This window comes from Bos javanicus, chromosome 8 (assembly GCF_032452875.1).
Source record: "Bos javanicus breed banteng chromosome 8, ARS-OSU_banteng_1.0, whole genome shotgun sequence".
NCBI classification, from domain to species: Eukaryota; Metazoa; Chordata; class Mammalia; order Artiodactyla; family Bovidae; genus Bos; species Bos javanicus.
In genome coordinates this window covers 76,951,312-76,971,185 of record NC_083875.1, presented here as the reverse complement: position 1 = coordinate 76,971,185, position 19,874 = coordinate 76,951,312, and the positions used below count along the sequence as shown (strand labels likewise).

The 19,874-nt window shown below is 39.3% G+C and overlaps 1 long non-coding RNA gene across 1 annotated transcript in view; it reads left to right on the top strand.

Moving 5' to 3' along the window:
• LOC133252958 (uncharacterized) overlaps positions 1-9,737 on the top strand; it is a 36,821-nt gene extending 27,084 nt beyond the window's left edge. The window contains exon 3 of the long non-coding RNA XR_009738127.1: positions 7,799-9,737. This is a non-coding gene — a long non-coding RNA (uncharacterized LOC133252958). The remainder of the gene's footprint in view (positions 1-7,798) is intronic.
• Positions 9,738-19,874: the final 10,137 nt, after the last annotated feature.

The following is a 19,874-nucleotide window of genomic DNA, read 5'->3' as shown; positions in this document are numbered from 1 at the left end:
TCGCACAGAGTCGGACACGACTGAAGCAACTTAGCAGCAGGTTGGTCATAACTTTCCTTCCAAGGAATAAACGTCTTTTAATTTCATGGCTGCAGTCACCATCTGCAGTGATTTTGGAGCCCAGAAAAATAGTCAGCCACTATTTCCACTGTTTCCCCATCTATTTTCCATGAAGTGATAGGGAAACAGTGGAAATAGTGGCTGACTTTACGTATCACTTCTGCAACATGACCCTCTTACAACAGTTAGAGGTTTTTACAAAAACATGTGATTTTACTGATGTTTATCTCTTGCTTCAGCTTGCCCACAATCATCTCCAGAACTATTGTTCACAACAGCTCATGTTCATGCATGGATTACCTCTTCAGTGAGTTCAAACACACACACATATTATTACGTATTTAAGTACTTCATTTACAGAATGATTATGATTACTAATCCCATAATTTATAACAAGCCCAGCCTAAATTTGTAGTAGTGAGTTGTACAGCGCTTTTGCCTATGAGAACCTTTCTACCCTTCCCTATAATTCCAAAGCCCTGTTTTCAAATCTTTACATAAATAACATTACCAATACAGTCTTTCTTCTATCTTAAAAAATTATGTGTATTTGAAAAATTCCTTGCATATTAAATATTTTAGCACACCATTTAGTAGGTAATTATAAAGTATAAAGAAAACTAATCAGAAATCACTCATATATTTACCATCTTAAGAAACAGAATATCATTGATTGCTTATAAACCTATGTACATTACCCTGCTTATATAATAGAGACCATCAATGGCCTTGACCTTTGTGAGAACCATTAATCTTGTTTTTATTTATAGTTTTACCACATGTGTATGCATCATTAAAAAACAGCTTAATTTTGCCTATTAAAAATTTTGTAACTGGAGTCATTCTGTACAGATTATTTTGTGACTTCCTTCTTTTGTTTAATATTTTTGTGAGATGAACTGATGTTAAGACATATGGTTATGGTATATTCATTTTAATCAATATATGGTATCCCATTGAACTAATATGTCACACTTTTTATTTTACTTAGGTTGTCCAATTTTTGGTTTATTGCAAACTATACTTCTGTGAAAAGACAGAGAAAATTTGGAAGTGAATGTTATTTTGGAGAGGAAAAATGAGTGTGTTCTTGGCTATATTGAGTTTGAAGTGCTTGAGGATATATAAGTGGAGATATTAAGCAGGTATAAGGATAGAGGTAAACCATTCAGATATGACTAGACCATTCAGGTATGACCTGAATCAAATCCCTTACTATTATAAGTGGAAGTGACAAATAGATTCAAGGGATTAGATCTGATAGACAGAGTACCTGAAGAGCTATGGTTGGAGGTTAATGACATCGTACAGGAGGTGGTCATTAAGACCAACCTCAAGAGAAAGAAATGCAAAAAGGCAAAATGGTTGTCTGAGGCAGCCTTACAAATAGTTGAGAAAAGAAGAGAAGCAAAAGGCAAAGGAGAAAAGGAAAGATATACCCATTAGAATGCAGAGTTCCAAGGAATAGCAAGGAGCAATAAGAAAGCCTCCCTCAGTGATCAGTGCAAAGAAATAGAGGAAAACAATAGAATCAGAAAGACTAGAGATCTCTTCAATAAAATTAGAGATACCAAGGGAACATTTCATGCAAAGACGGGACAGAAATGGTATGGACCTTACAGAAGCAGAAGATATTAAGAAGAGGTGGCAAAAATACACAGAAGAACTATACAAAAAAGATCTTCATGACCCAGATAACCATGATGGTGTGATCACTCACCTAAAGCCAGACATCCTGGAATGCAAAGTCAAGTGGGCCTTAGGAAGCATCACTATGAACAAAGATAGTGGAGGTGATGGAATTCCAGTTGAGCTATTTCAAATCCTAAAAGATGATGCTGTGAAAGTGTTGCACTTGATATGCCAGCAAATTTGGAAAACTCAGCAGTGGCCACAGGACTGGAAAAGGTCAGTTTTCATTCCAATCCCAAAGATAGGTAATCCCAAAGAATGCTCAAACTACTGCACAATTGCATTCATCTCACATGCTAGCAAAGTGATGCTCAAAATTCTCCAAGCCAGGCTTCAGCAATATGTGAACTGTGAACTTCCTGATGTTCAAGCTGGTTTTAGAAAAGGCAGAGGAACCAGAGATCAAATTGCCAACATCCACTGGATCATCGAAAAAGCAAGAGAGTTCCAAAAAAACATCTATTTCTGCTTTATTGACTATGCCAAAGCCTTTGACTGTGTGGATCACAATAAACTGTGGAAAATTCTGAAAGAGATGGGAATACCAGACCACCTGGCCTGCCTCTTGAGAAACTTGTTTGCAGGTCAGGAAGCAACAGTTAAAACTAGAGATGGAACAACAGACTGGTTCCAAATAGGAAAAGGAGTACGTCAAGGCTGTATATTGTCACCCTGCTTGTTTAACTTATATGCAGAGCACATCATGAGAAATGCTGGGTTGGAGGAAGCAAGCTGGAATCAAGACTGCTGGGAGAAATATCAATAACCTCAGATGTGCAGATGACACCACCCTTATGGCAGAAAATAAACAGGAACTAAAGAGCCTCTTGATGAAAGTGAAAGAGAAGAGTGAAAAAGTTGGCTTAAAACTCAACATTCAGAAAACTAAGATCATGGCATCCGGTCCCATCACTCCATGGCAAATAGATGGACAGACAATGGAAGCAGTGACAGACCTTTTTTTTTGGGGGGGGGGGGCTCCAAAATCACTGCAGATGGTGACTGAAGCAATGAAATTAAAAGATGCTTGCTCCTTGGAAGAAAAGTTATGACCAACCTAGACAGTATATTAAAAAACAGAGACATTACTTTGCCAACAAAGGTCTGTCTAGTCAAAGCTATGGTTTTTCCTTGGACTATAAAGAAAGCTGAGCACCAAAGAATTGGTGCTTTTTAACTGTGGTGTTGGAGAAGACTCTTAAGAGTCCCTTGGACTGCAAGGAGATCCAACCAGTCCATCATAAAGGAAATAAGTCCTGAATATTCATTGGAAGGACTGATGCTGAAGCTGAAACTCCAGTACTTTGGCCACCTGATGCAACGAACTGACCCATTGGAAAAGATCCTGATGCTGGGAAGGATTGAAGGCCAGAGGAAAAGGGGACGACAGAGGATGACATGGTTGGGTGGCATCACCCACTCAATGGACATGAGTTTAAGTAAACTCCAGGTGATGGTGATGGACAGGGAGACCTGGTGTGCTGCAGTCCACGGCGTCGCAAAGAGTCGGCCACAACTGAGTGACTGGACTGAACTGAACTGAAGGATAGAGGACTCTGGAGCTCAGAGCAGGATCTGCCTAGAGATGGACATTGTAGAAGCTATGGCTGACATCTAGAAAGAGATTATAGTGTGAGGGGAGAAGAGGGTCTTGCCATTAGCCTTGAGAAGCCCCATTTGTCAATGATTATGTAAAGGAAGCTGAGTCTACAAAAGGAATGAGAAGGAAAAGCCAAAGATATATGAGGAAAACAAAAAAAATGTGTTATTTTGAGAAATGGAGAAAAATTTTAAGAAATAGGCAGTGGTTAACAGTGTCCAGTGCTACTTAAAATGTATATAAATTGGGGATTTTAGCATGTTTATTGGATTTAGCTACTAGCAATCATTAATGATCTTCATGAGAACTGTTTTAGGGGTGTGACAGAGTAAAAAAACACATTGACATGAAATGATGAATGAATGGAACAGAGAAATTTTGTCTAAAAGGGTAGGAAAAAAGGAAAAGTGATGACTGGATAGGAACAGGAAGTCAAAGGAGCCTTTTGGCTTTTCATTGATGGGACTTGATCAAATTCTGGTGAAAAGGTTCCATTTGAGACTCTCTGAGACTTCATACCAAGACTTGCTGCTGGAAGATCTAACAAGCTAATTGGAAGCAGGTGACAGTCCTGGGTCAGGTAATTGGGTTGGAGGTCAAACACTAAAAGAATAGCAGAAGGGGACAGACAATGAGGTCAACAGCATGTGAAAGACATCATAACTGAATAATAATTGGCAATCATTCAGTTATCTTGCTAGCTTCCCAAGGTGGGCTGAATTCAGGGGAATTATATTTTTCTTAGATATGAATATCACCTCAAATACATTCCCCTAAGACTGTAGGAAAGGCAGTGTTCTCTCACATTCTGATGTTGAAGCTTCCCCAGTATTTCTTCTCTTAGGTCACCATGCCAGCTGGTCCTGCATACCTCATCCAATTTTGCAGTAGTCAACAGTAAAGGGTTATATCTGAGATTCTCAGTACCTGACTCTACCTCAAGTGTTTCCTCTTCTCTGAGACTCTAGTTCTCAAGCTAACTCTTGGCATTTCCAGCTCAGTTTCCACCTTAGGCAGAATGTTAGATCAGACCCTACTGCTGCTGCTAAGTCACTTCAGTCGTGTCCGACTCTGTGCGACCCCATGGACTGCAGCCTACCAGGCTTCTCTGTCCATGGGATTCTCCAGGCAAGAACACTGGAGTAGGTTGCCATTTCCTTCTCCAAGATCAGACACTACGGACCCTTATAAATTCAACATCCTCATTTTACATATGAGGAAACGAGCCTCAGAGAGGTAAAGGACTGGTCCTAAGAGTATCCCTTGCAAAAAGGTGTAGGCTTTTTAATACTAAAGTACACATTCTTTCATGGTGTTGATAGGTTTAGTCACTAAGTTGTGTCTGACTCTTACCACCCCATGGACTGTAGCCTGCCAGGCTCCTCTGTCCTTGGGATTTCTCAGGCAAGAATACTGGAGTAGGTTGCCATTTCTTTCTCCAGGGGATCTTCCGAACCTAAGGACTGAACCTGGGTCTTCTGCATTACAAGCAAACTCTTTACTGACTGAACCACCAGGAAAGCCACTGTGTTAACTTTTAGTGAAATCTGACTTCTATTCAGTAACAAGTTCTAGTGGACTATGAGTAACTTGGCTGTAACACTATCAAATCAATAGAACAAATATGTATTTAAATAACTGGGAAATTAATCATGTCCTCAGAAAAAATGTTCTTATAATGGTTTGTTGTATTTTATTATAATACTTACACTCTATAATATGCTGTTTTTATTTCTGATTTTTGCTTCTATACACACAAATGTAGTCACAAACACACAACATATACTCATTCTACACCTGAATACTCTCCTATTGTCTTAAAAAAAATTCCTTAATAGAAATTAACCTATCTAGATGGATGGGGCAATAAATTGATGGTTCATGTGTTAAAATATCCCACAATAACTCATTCATGGTCCTGCATACCTCATCCAATTTTGCAGTAGTCAACAGTAAAGTCAACATATTACTCATGTAATATGAATTGATTTTGAAATAATGTATTAAAAATACACTGTCAGTTTAAAAAGGTATTTTATTATGTTGTGCTGGTTCTGGGGAATATAGATTAAAGCTTCATTATTCCGTAGTGAATTCAATTATCCAAGATGTAATCATGGACTCAGGACCCATGTGCCTGTGCTAACTACTCAAGTGACCTGGGAATAATTAGGAAGATTCCTGAGGTCAGTGATTGTCAAATTAAAGAGGCATGAGAATCACCTGGAGGGCTTGTTAAACCACAAGTCACCGGGCCCCACCCTCAGAGGTTCTGGGGTGGGCTCTAGGTATTTGTATTTCTAACAGGTTACTGCTGGTTACAGAACCACATGTGGAGGAGAGCTACTGCTTTAGGTAATCATTCAACTGAAAGTCACACAAAAAGAGGGACTGGTGGGAGTTTCCTGATTTCTTCAGAACCAACGCAGGGGCTTGCAGTCTAATAGCAAGTACCCAATGTGCTCTTTTGTTCTGTTTGTTTTAAAATATTTACTTATTTATTTAACTGCGTGGGGCCTTAGTTGTGGCACACAGGATCTTTCCTTGTGGTGCATGGACTCTCTAGCTGTGGCATGCGGGCTCAGTAGTTGTGGCAACAGGCTTAGTTGCTCCGTGGCATGTGGGATCTTAGTTCCCTGACCCAAGGATTGAAGCCACATACCCTGAATTGCAAGGCAGTTTCTTAACCACTGGATGACAATGTAAGTCCTCCAAGTAGACAGTATTATTACTTACTATCTTCCCTGTGCCCTCACTACGACCTGAAATTTTCTAGGTCATAATAGTGACTCAGGTCAGACAGATATGTGTGAAAAATATACCAAGAGCACCAAGCTGCTAGAACAGACACAAATAACTGCGAGCTTTCATGTTTTAAAACAATCAGACAGGTTTACACGTCCTGTAATTTGAGAGTAAGGGGTGGTTTCATATTCCTGAATATAATCAATTTATAAGAAATGCGAAAATATTTTTATATAAACCTCCACTGCCATTGAGCATTGCTATCCTATAATTTAGGTGTCACTAAGATCATGGCAACTGGTCCCATCACTTCATGGGAAATAGATGGAGAAACTGGAAACAGTGTCAGACTCTATTTTTCTGGGCTCCAAAATCACTGCAGATGGTGATTGCAGCCATGAAATTAAAGACATTTACTCCTTGGAAGGAAAGTTATGACCACTCTAGATAGCATATTAAAAAGCAGAGATATTACTTTGCCAACAAAGGTCCATCTAGTCAAGGCTATGGTTTTTCCAGTGGCCATGTATGGATGTGAGAGCTGGACTGTGAAGAAAGCTGAGCGCCGAAGAATTGATGCTTTTGAGCTGTGGTGTTGGAGAAGACTCTTGAGAGTCCCTTGGACTGCAAGGACATCCAACCAGTCCATCCTAAAGGAGATCAGTCCTGGGTGTTCATTGGAAGGACTGATGTTGAAGCTGAAACTCCAATACTTTGGCCACCTCATGTGAAGAGTTGACTCATTGGAAAAGACCCTGATGCTGGGAGGGATTGGGGGCAGGTGGAGAAGAGGACGACAGAGGATGAGATGGCTGGATGGCATCACCGACTCGATGGACATGAGTTTGAGTAAACTCCAGGTGTTGGTGATGGACAGGGAGGCCTGGCGTGCTTCGATTCATGGGGTCGCAAAGAGTCGGACACGACTGAGCAACTGAACTGAACTGAAAAATTGAGTTGTCCAAGGTGCATGTTCTCAGCTGAGATCCAATAGGGTGAGGTTCTATCTTCTTGTTTTAGTCCTACTGTAAGGAGGTATCCTTTTCATGGTCCATTTAGTGCCATGTTTTCCCCATGTTTGTGCTTTTTATTAGTGACTTGCTATTAAAATGGCCTCCAAATATAGTACTGAAGAGGTATTTAGTATTCCTAAGGGTGAGAGGGCTATTGTGTGCCTTGTAGAGTAAATACACATGTCAAACTGGCTTTGTTCAAGTGCGAGTTATAGTCCTGTTGGCCATGAGTTCAGTGTTAATGAATCAATAATATACATTAAATGAGGTGTTTTTAAACAAAAACACACATTAAAACAAGGTTATGTATTAACCAGTTGACAAAAACATTATGCCAGAAGCTCACAGTTATCTAACCCTGTATTTCCTTACGGGCAATGATTGAGGATTTGCTAACCCAGTGTTTGAGCAGCTTCCTAGAACACAACTACCATAAATAAGGCGAATCAACATGGCTTGGATTTGCTGAAGGCACCACGCTTAGTGAATTTTCTTTATCTGTTGATCAAGTCTACGAGTTCATTTCGTGTTATCAGCACTATATGTTCACTTCTCAAATATAATGTTAAAATGCAGACTTTCCACCATGAAAAAGTAAAAATGTCACTCAGGTGACTTGGGGAATCTGCTCAAGTGCAGTGAATCAGGGAGTATAGTATAATATTTTACTTTTTTTTTTTCCTTCCAGAATCTCCACAAAATAGAAGTATTTGGCTGCCTTGCTCTTACTGCCAGGAGTGTGGGCTCCCTGGCCTCGCAGTGTTCACACCTTCAGATCCTGAATATTGGGAGAGTCCCCAAGGTCTCTAAGGCCTGCCTGGTCAGGAGCCTGGAGAACTTACAAGAGGAGACTGCCCTTAATGTTGCTGGCCTCAAAATGATGAGACTTCTTGGACTCAGACTGACATTTTAATTGGTTTCCACCTGCCTAAGTTTTCAGAACATAAAACTAAATAATGCTTCCATGTCTTTTCCACCTCATCATGAAATAATGTTCTGAAATGTACATTTTACAGGGGACAGAATCACAGAGTATCGGTGTGATAGAAAGGGTTTGGACAGTGGACCATTTCTTCTACTCAAGAGAAGAAATATTTGAAACTGTTTCACTGAGAAAACATTGCTATTTGGTTATAGAATATGTAGGTAGCAGATCTAAAAGTTGACCTAGTTAACTGAATCTTTTTCCATTCTTCTAACTAAGCTAGTATTTACAATAATTCAATGGAACTATTAAATAAGAGATAATGATAATAGCTATTATTTACAGAGCCCCTTCCATGTTTCAGGAACATATAAGGCACTTGTTACACACATTATTTCACCAGCTTCCCATCTACCTGTGTGAGAAGAAGCATTGTCCCCAATTTACAGGTAGAGTCATTGAGGTTCTGGGAGGTGAAAGAAAAATGGTCCAGGTCATGAAGCTTGTAAGTCTGGACCCAGGTTTGCCGGTTTCCCCCACTATATTCACTTGGCTTCAGTCTGTGTGAGAAGGGAATCTGTCCTCCCCCTCAGACATGATTAGCCAAACGGTGGTGTGACAATGGGACAGGCTGCTTTTCACAAATTAAATGTTGATTGAAATTCTGTGAGCTTGGAGTGGATAGTACTTCTGGCTGAAAACAGATTATTATCATTCTGTTTGATGCTGGTTGATTGGAAGCCAATGAAAAGATATTCTGACTTCAGCAGTTGCATTAAAAATTTTAAGTTCTCAGTTTTCTCTTTTTACTAGGATTATCTTGGGTTCTGAAGTGTTCTTGCCTTAAACCCTGAATGAATTAACAAGAGAAGAACAATACTATATTTCTCCTTCTTTTTAATAAAAATGTCATGTCTTTGAAAGGAATTCTTCTTTAAGAGATGACAGTTTGCTCTTAGCTTGCTTGATGTTGTATTTAGATATGTTTGGGGAAGTCTTTCACAAACTCAAAATTCTGGGAATAAGTAAGCTTTCATTCTTAGTCTCTTTTCACTCAAAACAGCAAACTCACACAACAATAGCTCAATCTTACTCAGTTTCTAGGCATTCACTTTTAATCCATGAAGAGTTCCTAAATGAGCATTATGTGAGCCATTCTGGATTACTCAATATCCTAAATAAGATGATGGGTGCCCTACAAGGACAGGGCCTATTGCTTAAATTATTTGAGTGTACTAATGCTGTATTACTATCATATTTGAGTTTCTGTTGTTAATCTAAACACAATATGGGATAAACATGTCCATGACTCTCCTTGATATTCAGATGGGGATTCTGTAGATTCTGGCACTAAAACAGATGTGCAAGAGCACAAATTTGGAGCCTAGCCCCAAAAGGTCATTGGGGCTTTTGGTGTTGATCACGAAGCAAAGCTCAGTTCCCAGCACATAGTCAGTGCACTGTAAATTTTTGTTAACTTCATGATTGGGTTGAAACCAGGTTCTGAAGGCTGTATCACAGTAAATTATGTGTCAATTGAATTTTTGAGAATCAATTCTCATTTTGAATGTATAGTAAGAGCTTGTTATACTTAAGAACTTTGCCTAGAATCATCTGTAAAATGAATAGCTTCTTCTTAATTTGCCTACTCTGTAAGTTTTACTTTAAAAAAAAAAACAATTATATATTCCCTCACACTGCACATTTCATACCTGCGATTCATTTATTTTGCATTTGGGAGTTTGTATCTCTTAATCTCCCTCAGCTACTTCTCTCTTCCTCCTACCCTCCCACCTCTGGAAACCAGCTCTTTTTTTTCTCTGTATCTATAACTCTGTTCCTGTTTTATTATATTAGATTCCACATGTAAGTGAAATCATACAGTATTTGTCTTTCTCTGACTTATTTTACTTAGCATATACCCTCTAGGGCCATTCATGTTGTCACAAATGATAAGATTTCATTCTTTTTTATGGCTTGGGTCTGTGTTCAGTGCCTAGCACCATCCTAATTACAATTAGGTGCTTATTAGTGATTTTTTATATAATGATGATATTAGGGAAATAAAATATTTATGTTAATAGAGTACTATGTAGTCATTAAAATGATGGTCAAAAGTAAAAACCTAATGAGCAATAGTTAAGATAAGTAGAAAAATCATATAAAATCTTGGAGTTAGCCATAGATTATATTGATTTTCCAACATTTATCAGGTTCCAGTTTGGTACATCCTGATCCTTTATAACATATAACTTGTTTCATTAAAACACAACCTATGAAACCTACACTTTTCACTGTAGAATCTTACAGCTAATTTCATTTTATATCATCAGTTTTTCAAGGTCTCTCTTACTTGCTGATTTTACTAATAAAGAACCTTGGTGCTTGCATCAGATCACAGTTTATTTCTAAACTGCAAATGCTTTGGAAAAAGCATGGGCTTTGGAACCACCAGTTCCAGATTTGATTTTCAGCTTTGTTTTTTACACAGGGGTAGCTTTAACAAGACATTTAATTACCAGACCCACAATTTCCTTATTTGTAAAGTGGGGATAAAAATATCTATTTTGTTGGGACTACTGAAAGATTTAGAGCTAACACACATAAAATCCCTTGCTCAGAATCCAACATACCTCAGGCAGTCCTCCAATGAAAACTATTAATATGATGATTGTGATGATGATTATAACACAGCTGAGAAAAACGAACATTTTAATCTCTAACACTCTCCATTCATTGCCCCATCTTCTCTGTGAAGAGAGACGTGTGCTTGAAAATAAATCCTGTCTGTTTTCTCCTGTAGGTGAGAGATCAGACTGTCCATCTCATTGCACATGATGTCCTAAATTTGACAGTCTGGTCCTCAGCTCCTGCTCTCAGGTAACAGACCTGAGCTTGGTGGCAATCAGCACCTATCTGCAAACTCTCGGGTACTTTCTTCTCTGTGGGATCCTAACCAGACCCCAGAAAAGTGGTTACATAAATCTTTAGGGTTTTGGCTTTGTTTTTTTGATTTTTCTTTATTTAAGTCACTGGAATAACCAATACACTCTAGTCGATGGATGAATGGACTGGAAGCCAGGATTCCACCTGATACATTTTTGTGTCTTGGCAGAGCAGCCAGCATCATTCTCTGCAATGACTTGACCCATCATCACTGACTGGAATTGAGGCAAAAGGAAAGGAATGGATGCATGATTTGGGGATATGTGAGACTTTGTTGGACCAAAGATTTTTTTTTCATGTTTTTTTTAAATATAAATTTATTTATTTTAATTGGAGGCTAAGAACTTTACAATATTGTATTGGTTTTGCCATATATTGACATGAATCTGCCATGGGTGTACATGTGTTCCCCATCCTGATCCCCCCTCCCACCTCCCTCCCCATCCCATCCCTCTGGGTCATCCCAGTGCACCAGCCCTGAGCATCCTGTATCATGCATCAAACCTGGTCTAGCGATTCATTTCACATATAATAATATACATGTTTCAGTGCCATTCTCCCAAATCATCCCACCTTCGCCCTCTCCCACAGAGTCCAAAAGGCTATACATCTGTGTCTCTTTTGCTGTCTCACATACAGGGTTATCATTACCATCTTTCTAAATTCCATATATACGTGTTATTATACTGTATTGGTGTTTTTCTTTCTGGATTACTTCACTCTGTATAATAGGCTCCAGTTTCATCCACCCCATTAGAACTGATTCAAATTTATTCTTTTTAATGGCTGACTAATACTCCATTGTGTGTATGTACCACAGCTTTCTTATCCATTCATCTGCTGATGGACATCTAGGTTGCTTCCACGTCCTGGCTATTATAAACAGTGCTGCGACGAACATTGGGGTACACGTGTCTCTTTCAACTCTGGTTTCCTCGGTGTGTATGCCCAGTAGTGGGATTGTGCAATCCCACTGCTGTCGTATGGCAGTTCTATTTCCAGTTTTTTAAGGAATCTCCACACTGTTCTCCATAGTGGCTGTACTAGTTTGCATTCCCACCAACAGTGTAAGAGGGTTCCCTTTTCTCCACACCCTCTCCAGCATTTATTGCTTGTAGACTTTTGGATCGCAGCCATTCTGACTGGCTTGAAATGGTACCTCATAGTGGTTTTGATTTGCATTTCTCTGATAATGAGTGATGTTGAGCATCTTTTCATATGTTTGTTAGCCATCTGTATGTCTTATTTGGAGAAATGTCTGTTTAGTTCTTTGGCCCACTTTTTGATTGGGTCATTTATTTTTCTGGAGTTGAGCTGTAGGAGTTGCTTGTATATTTTTGAGATTAGTTGTTTGTCAGTTGCTTCATTTGCTATTATTTTCTCCCATTCTGAAGGCTGTCTTTTCACCTTGCTTATAGTTTCCTTTGTTGTGCAGAAGCTTTTAATTTTAATTAGGTCCCATTTGTTTATTTTTGCTTTTATTTCCAATATTCTGGGAGGTGGGTCATAGAGGATCCTGCTGTGATTTATGTCGGAGAGTGTTTTGCCTATGTTCTCCTCTAGGAGTTTTATAGTTTCTGGTCCTTGTTTAGATCTTTAATCCATTGTGAGTATATTTTTGTGTATGGTGTTAGAAAGTGGTCTAGTTTCATTCTTTTACAATTGGTTGACCAGGTTTCCCAGCACCACTTGTTAAAGAGATTGTCTTTTCTCCATTGTATATTCTTGCCTCCTTTGTCAAAGATAAGGTGTCCATAGGTGTGTGGATTTATCTCTGGGCTTTCTATTTTGTTCCATTGATCTATATTTCTGTCTTTGTGCCAGTACCATACTGTCTTGATAACTGTGGGTTTGTAGTAGAGCCTGAAGTCAGGTAGGTTGATTCCTCCAGTTCCATTCTTCTTTCTCAAGATAGCTTTGGCTATTCGAGGTTTTTTGTATTTCCATACAAACTGTGAAATTATTTGTTCTAGCTCTGTGAAAAATACCATTGGTAGCTTGATAGGGATTGTATTGAATCTATAGATTGCTTTGGGTAGTATACTCATTTTCACTATATTGATTCTTCTGATCCATGAAGATGGTATATTTCTCCATCTATTAGTGTCCTCTTTGATTTCTTTCATCAGTGTTTTATAGTTTTCTATATATAGGTCTTTTGTTTCTTTAGGTAGAAATATTCCTAAGTATTTTATTCTTTTGGTTGGAATGCTGAATGGAAGTGTTTCCTTAATTTCTCTTTCTATTTTCTCATTGTTAGTGTATAGGAATGCAAGGGATTTCTGTGTGTTGATTTTATATCCTGCAACTTTACTATATTCATTGATTAGCTCTAGTAATTTTCTGGTGGAGTCTTTAGGGTTTTTATGTAGAGGATCATGTCATCTGCAAACAGTGAGAGTTTTACTTCTTCTTTTCCAATTTGGATTCCTTTTATTTCTTTTTCTGCTCTGATTGCTGTGGCCAAAACTTCCAAAACTATGTTGAATAGTAGTGGCGAGAGTGGGCACCCTTGTCTTGTTCTTGACTTTAGGGGAAATGCTTTCAATTTTTCATCACTGAGGATAATGTTTGCTGTGGGTTTGTCATATATAGCTTTTATTATGTTGAGGTATGTTCCTTCTATGTCTGCTTTCTGGAGGGTTTTTATCATAAATGGATGTTGAATTTTGTCAAAGGCTTTCTCTGCATCTATTGAGATAATCATATGGTTTTTATTTTTCAATTTGTTAATGTGGTGTATTACATTGATTTGTGGATATTTAAGAATCCTTGCATCCCTGGGATAAAGCCCACTTGGTCATGATGTATGATCTTTCTAATGTGTTGTTGGATTCTGTTCACTAGAATTTTGTTAAGGATTTTTGCATCTATGTTCATCAGTGATACTGGCCTGTAGTTTTCTTTTTTTGTGGCATCTTTGTCAGGTTTTGGTATTAGGGTGATGGTGGCCTCATAGAATGATTTTTTTGAAGAGCCAATTTAGGATATGAATTCTAAAACAGAACTGTAAGGATTCTGAACTCTGAACTCTACTGCTTTCTTTTACCATCAAACATAAGCAAGAGCTGGGACAGTGGGAAGAGGTAAGAGAAGGCAGAGTGGTCACAGAGGAAATGCACTCCATGACAGAAGCCCACTTACCCATGAGCATTCACCAGAGAAAGATGTGGCATGCAAGGATCTGAGCCATGGCACTATTTGCTTAATTAATTCCCATCTCATGACACTTTGTCCCCAAATTGCAGAGCTTTTAATCCCAAATAACAGAGCTTCAAAATACAATGGGGAAATTTTTGTATCTTTATGCAATATGGTATTGTTAAGAGTATGTTTCCGTTGCTGTTGCTGCATAAAAACCATCCTGGAATTCAATAGTGTGAAATAACCATTTCGTTAGAGTCTGTGGTTTTTTAATGTGGAAAGTGCATAGGAAAGATAGCTTGTCTCTCTTCCACCATGTCTATGGCCTCAGCTGGGAAGACTGAAAGGCTGAGGTAACTTAATATTTATTTATTTATTCACCTATTATTTTTGGCCGTAATGGGTCCCGGTTGCTGTGCATGGGCTTTCTCCAGTTGTGTTGAGTGGGGGCCACTCTCTAGTTGTGGTGAACAGGCTTCTCATTGTGCTGGCTTCTCTTGTTACAGAATACAGACTCTAGGGCACATGGGCTTCAGTAGCTGTTGCTACCAAGGCATGTGGGATCCCAGTTCCCAGACCAGGCCCCAAACTCATGTCCCCTGCATTGGCAGGCAGATGCCCAACCACTGAACCACCAGGGAAGTATCAGGCCATGGTGACTTAATGACTGGGTCTAGAATCATCTGGCGGCTCCTTAACTCACGTCTGGCATCTGGACAGGGATGACTTGAACTCTGGACTCAGCTGATAACATCAACTGAAGAACCTATACATGGCCTTTCCTTATGGCTTAGGCTTCCTCACAACATGGGAGACCTCAGGATAGTAAAACTTCTTACATGGTAGCTCAGGGCTCCAGCATGAGTGTCCCATTAAAAAAAAGAAAAGGGCCATCCTATAGGTGAGGCACCTAAAAGAAAGTATCAATAACTTGTCATATATCTAAATTAATGATAGACTTAGAATTTCTGAGCTGAAAAAATCCTTAAACATCCCCTAATCCAAACACTTGCTTAAATAATGAGGATGTTATCAGGACCCAGAGAGATGTCATGACTTTCCCAAGCTCACACAGATGGGCAGCGGCAGAGCTGGGATTGGATCCCAGTCATCTGATTAACAAGTGCTCTCCCCACCATTGAGTACTAGTGCCCAGACAACATTCACTGCAAACAAGTGTCTCTCTCGTGGAAGAGCACTTTGAAAAGGCAAAGACACCAGCAGTAGCATCAAAGACTGCAGAAAACAGTGACCACACCACTCCTGAAAACATAGGGGATAGAAGAGCAACTAGGAAATCCACAATATGCTACCTGTCAAATAACGTTGCCTTCTATTTGATTAGCACTTTCACAGAGAAATGTATTTATTCACAGTAATAACTCTTTAAGTGTTAAGCAGTTCTCCCCATTTTTTCCCCAAGGGAAACTGGGGTTCAAAGGAATTAAGTAACATGTCCAAATTTGCCTAATCAGTAAGTGGCAGTGTAGGCTTCCCCATCAAGTCATCTGGTTGCACATCCTATGCTATTTTTCCTAAATAAGAAAACTGTTTTCATCTTTAATGAGCAACATACATAGTTAGGGGTATCCTGGTTTTATGTGTTCTAAGAGAGTTGGGTTGAATGTCATGGAAGAATCATAGAACAGGGACACAAAGTCAGCACTTTTGACTCCAGCATCTGAACTCATCTAGTGAATTTTCCACTTCCCAAGAATGTCCTCTTTTGTTTAGAAGAAGGGAAAAGGAGTAAAAGGCAACCAATGTTATTCCTGCTACCAGCAGTGCACCTTGTTACAAGCTGTTACCCATGGCTCCCAGTCAAGCCAAGCAGAGGCTTTAGAGATGGGTATTTGCTTCCCTGGAGAAGCAAGGCAGGTAGGGTGTGGTGGTTTCTAGAAATAAGAGAAGACGAAGGAGGTGATGTTTGAAGGATTATAAACTGACTCCACAAGGTGATTTTAGAAATGGAAGAAGAAAGGGGAATAATAACATAAATAACAGGAACAATTCAAAGTTAATAATATAGTTGTTATTATTATTGTATCTGTGTAAATGTTTATGTAGAAGTTCTCTATTCTGAAAGCTAAAGCTATTTTTGCCCTTGCAAAAATTTGACAATGATTTCTCAAATAGTTTTTCATTTAGAACAGTCTTTTCTATTTCTTGATTTTGATACTTAAATTATTTAAACAAAGCAGCAGAAATATTTGAGCTTTATTTGAACTCTGATCATGGAAATACAGTTTATATTTCATCTCTAACACCTTTTTTAAAATAATTCTTCTGATCAGAACATTTTATGAAAATCTAGATAAGGCTAAACTTGTTAGTTGCTCAGAGCTCATGGTACTTAACCAAATAGATGTGTGGAACATAGAAGACAGAGCCTTTTCTCTATTTAGGAAACTGAGACTTGGGGCAATGCACCATGTGATTTGAAGCATATGTGTCTTCTTTATAGCAGCAAATTCTATAGAAATGGCCTTTTCTCTCAGCTAGTTAAATATGAAGCTAGTGTTTCTCCTCATAGAGACGCACCAATTCTTGTCCTGCTAGCTAAGAGAGGAGAAAGTGAGTGTGCCAATTTGTGGAAAGTCCCTACTAAATCATTTTAAATTAAACTCTACAGTTATCTTGATGTGAGTGAATGCCAACAGGTAACCAATGCAGGCATCCATGCATTGGCAAGAAGCTGCCACCAGCTCAAGTATCTGGATCTAGGTTCTATAGGGATAAGCAAAAGAAGATAGGAATTTTCAGATCATCCTTTTTTATCTAGTTTAAGAACATGAATCATGAGTTTATCCATTTCAGTTTATCACTTTATAATGTCGATTATGATATGCTGGGCCAAAAGGAAGCTATAGATGCTAAATGAAAATATGAATGGAGATTTATCCAATCAACTGAGGGGAGGTTGTTTGCCAAGAAGGATATATACAAATGATATATTGTATATAGCCTAGTATGAACCACTACACAAATAAGGAATTAAAATATGGTAGTACTTATTTACTTTTCTAAGTAATTGTTCATTTAAGCAATTCCTGCCTTATTTATAGGAAATCTATTTTCTTTCTCTTTGGTCTGCCTCTTCACTAAATTATACAGGGGCCTTAGAGGTTTACAGTCAAAAAAGGAGGGAGGGTCATAGTGAAAAGAAGAAGCTCATGAGTCCACTACTGTCTTTGCTTCCTGCTGCCACAAGGGGAGATGTTAAAGACTCATCCTTCATGGTTCAGTAGATTCAGGGTCCCCTGTTCCAGTGATGCTTATGGAACTAGATCTCCAGTGAAGCCAACTGGGTTCTTCGAGGGAGAAATGTTCTCAATACCTCAGTTTACCGCAGCATGTCCCAAGACTGGAATCTCAGTTCCCTTACACAGGTACCTCACAGGGTATTGGCTGACTGATTCCAGCTGCTTTTGAAACCTGTCAACTCATGCTTCCTGAACCATCATCGATTTTTCCCCCAGAGTAGCATTTGCTTCTAAATTCTCAAATCATAATCTCCCTTCCCCATGGTATTGGAAATAATAGACCACTCTTCCAGTGATGCTGCTTCAGTCATTTCAAAGGGCCCTACATTTACCCATAAGAGGAAGAGTCTCACTTAAGCTTGGGCATGGGACTACCTCCACTAAAACATTCATGGAGCTATCAACATGAAGATGTGCTTTCAAAATGCCATCTCATGTTAGTAACATCTTATTATCTGGCATTTTGAGGGAAATAGTTTTTTCCACATTTGAAGATTTTCATAACTTAAGTTTCCAAGATGTATGAGTGAAAATGACAGAGTAAAGACCTTCAAATGTGCCCCTCCATCAAGGCAATGAAAAAAACTGGCAACAATTGTCAGAATCAAACTTTTCCAGAACTGTAACTTGAAGCAAGCCTGGACACATTTATACAAAACAAAACAGCTGTATCTCTATAGGAACAGTGAACTTTGTAGTGTTTTTTTAATTTCAGTTCAGTTCAGTTGCTTAGTCGTGTCCAACTCTTTGCGACCCCATGAATCACAGCACGCCAGGCCTCCCTGTCCATCACCAACACCTGGTGTTCACTCAGACTCACGTCCATCGAGTCAGTGATGCCATCCAGCCATCTCATCCTCTGCCGTCCTCTTCTCCTCCTGCCCCCAATCCCTCCCAGCATCAGGGTCTTTTCCAATGAGTCAACTCTTCGCATGAGGTGGCCAAAGTACTGGAGTTTCAGCTTTAGCATCATTCCTTCCAAAGAAATCCCAGGGCTGATCTCCTTCAGAATGGACTGGTTGGATCTCCTTGCAGTCCAAGGGACTCTCAAGAGTCTTCTCCAACACCACAGTTCAAAAGCATCAGTTCTTCGGTGCTCAGCCTTCTTCACAGTCCAACTCTCACATCCATACATGACCACAGGAAAAACCATAGCCTTGACTAGATGAACCTTTGTTGGCAAAGTAATGTCTCTGCTTTTGAATATGCTATCTAGGTTGGACATAACTTTCCTTCCAAGGAGTAAGCATCTTTTAATATCATGGCTGCAGTCACCATCTGCAGTGATTTGAGAGCCCCAAAAAATAAAGTCTGCCACTGTTTCCCCATCTATTTCCCATGAAGTGATGGGACTGGATGCCATGATCTTTGTTTTCTGAATGTTGAGCTTTAAGCCAACTTTTTCACTCTCCACTTTCACTTTCATCAAGAGGCTTTTGAGTTCCTCTTCACTTTCTGCCATAAGGGTGGTGTCATCTGCATATCTGAGGTTATTGATATTTCTCCCAGCAATCTTGATTCCAGCTTGTGTTTCTTCCAGTCCAGCGTTTCTCATGATGTACTCTGCATATTAGTTAAATAAGCAGGGTGACAATATACAGCCTTGACGGACTCCTTTTCCTATTTGGAACCAGTCTGTTGTTCCATGTCCAGTTCTAACTGTCGCTTCCTGACCTGCATACAGATTTCTCAAGAGGCAGGTCAGGTGGTCTGGTATTCCCATCTCTTTCAGAATTTCCCACAGTTTATTGTGATCCACACAAAGGCTTTGGCATAGTCAATAAAGCAGAAATAGATGTTTTTCTGGAACTCTCTTGCTTTTTCCATGATCCAGCAGATGTTGGCAATTTGATCTCTGGTTCCTTTGCCTTTTCTAAAACCAGCTTGAACATCAGGAAGTTCACAGTTCACATATTGCTGAAGCCTGGCTTGGAGAATTTTGAGCATTACTTTACTAGCATGTGAGATGAGTGCAATTGTGCGGTAGTTTGAGCATTCTTTGGCATTGCCTTTCTTTGGGATTGGAATGAAAACGGACATTTTCCAGTCCTGTGGCCACTGCTGAGTTTTCCAAATTTGCTGGCATATTGAGTGCAGCACTTTCACAGCATCATCTTTCAGGATTTGGAATAGCTCAACTGGAATTCCATCACCTCCACTAGCTTTTTTCGTAGTGATGCTTTCTAAGGCCCACTTGACTTCACATTCCAGGATGTCTGGCTCTAGGTCAGTGATCACACCATCGTGATTATCTGGGACATGAAGATCTTTTTGTACAGTTCTGTGTATTCTTGCCACCTCTTCTTGATATCTTCTGCTTCTGTTAGGTCCATACCATTTCTGTCCTTCATCGAGCCCATCTTTGCATGAAATGTTCCCTTGGTATTCCTAATTTTCTTGAAGAGATCTCTAGTCTTTCCCATTCTGTTGTTTTCCTCTATTTCTTTGCATTGATCGCTGAGGAAGGCTTTCTTATCTCTTCTTGC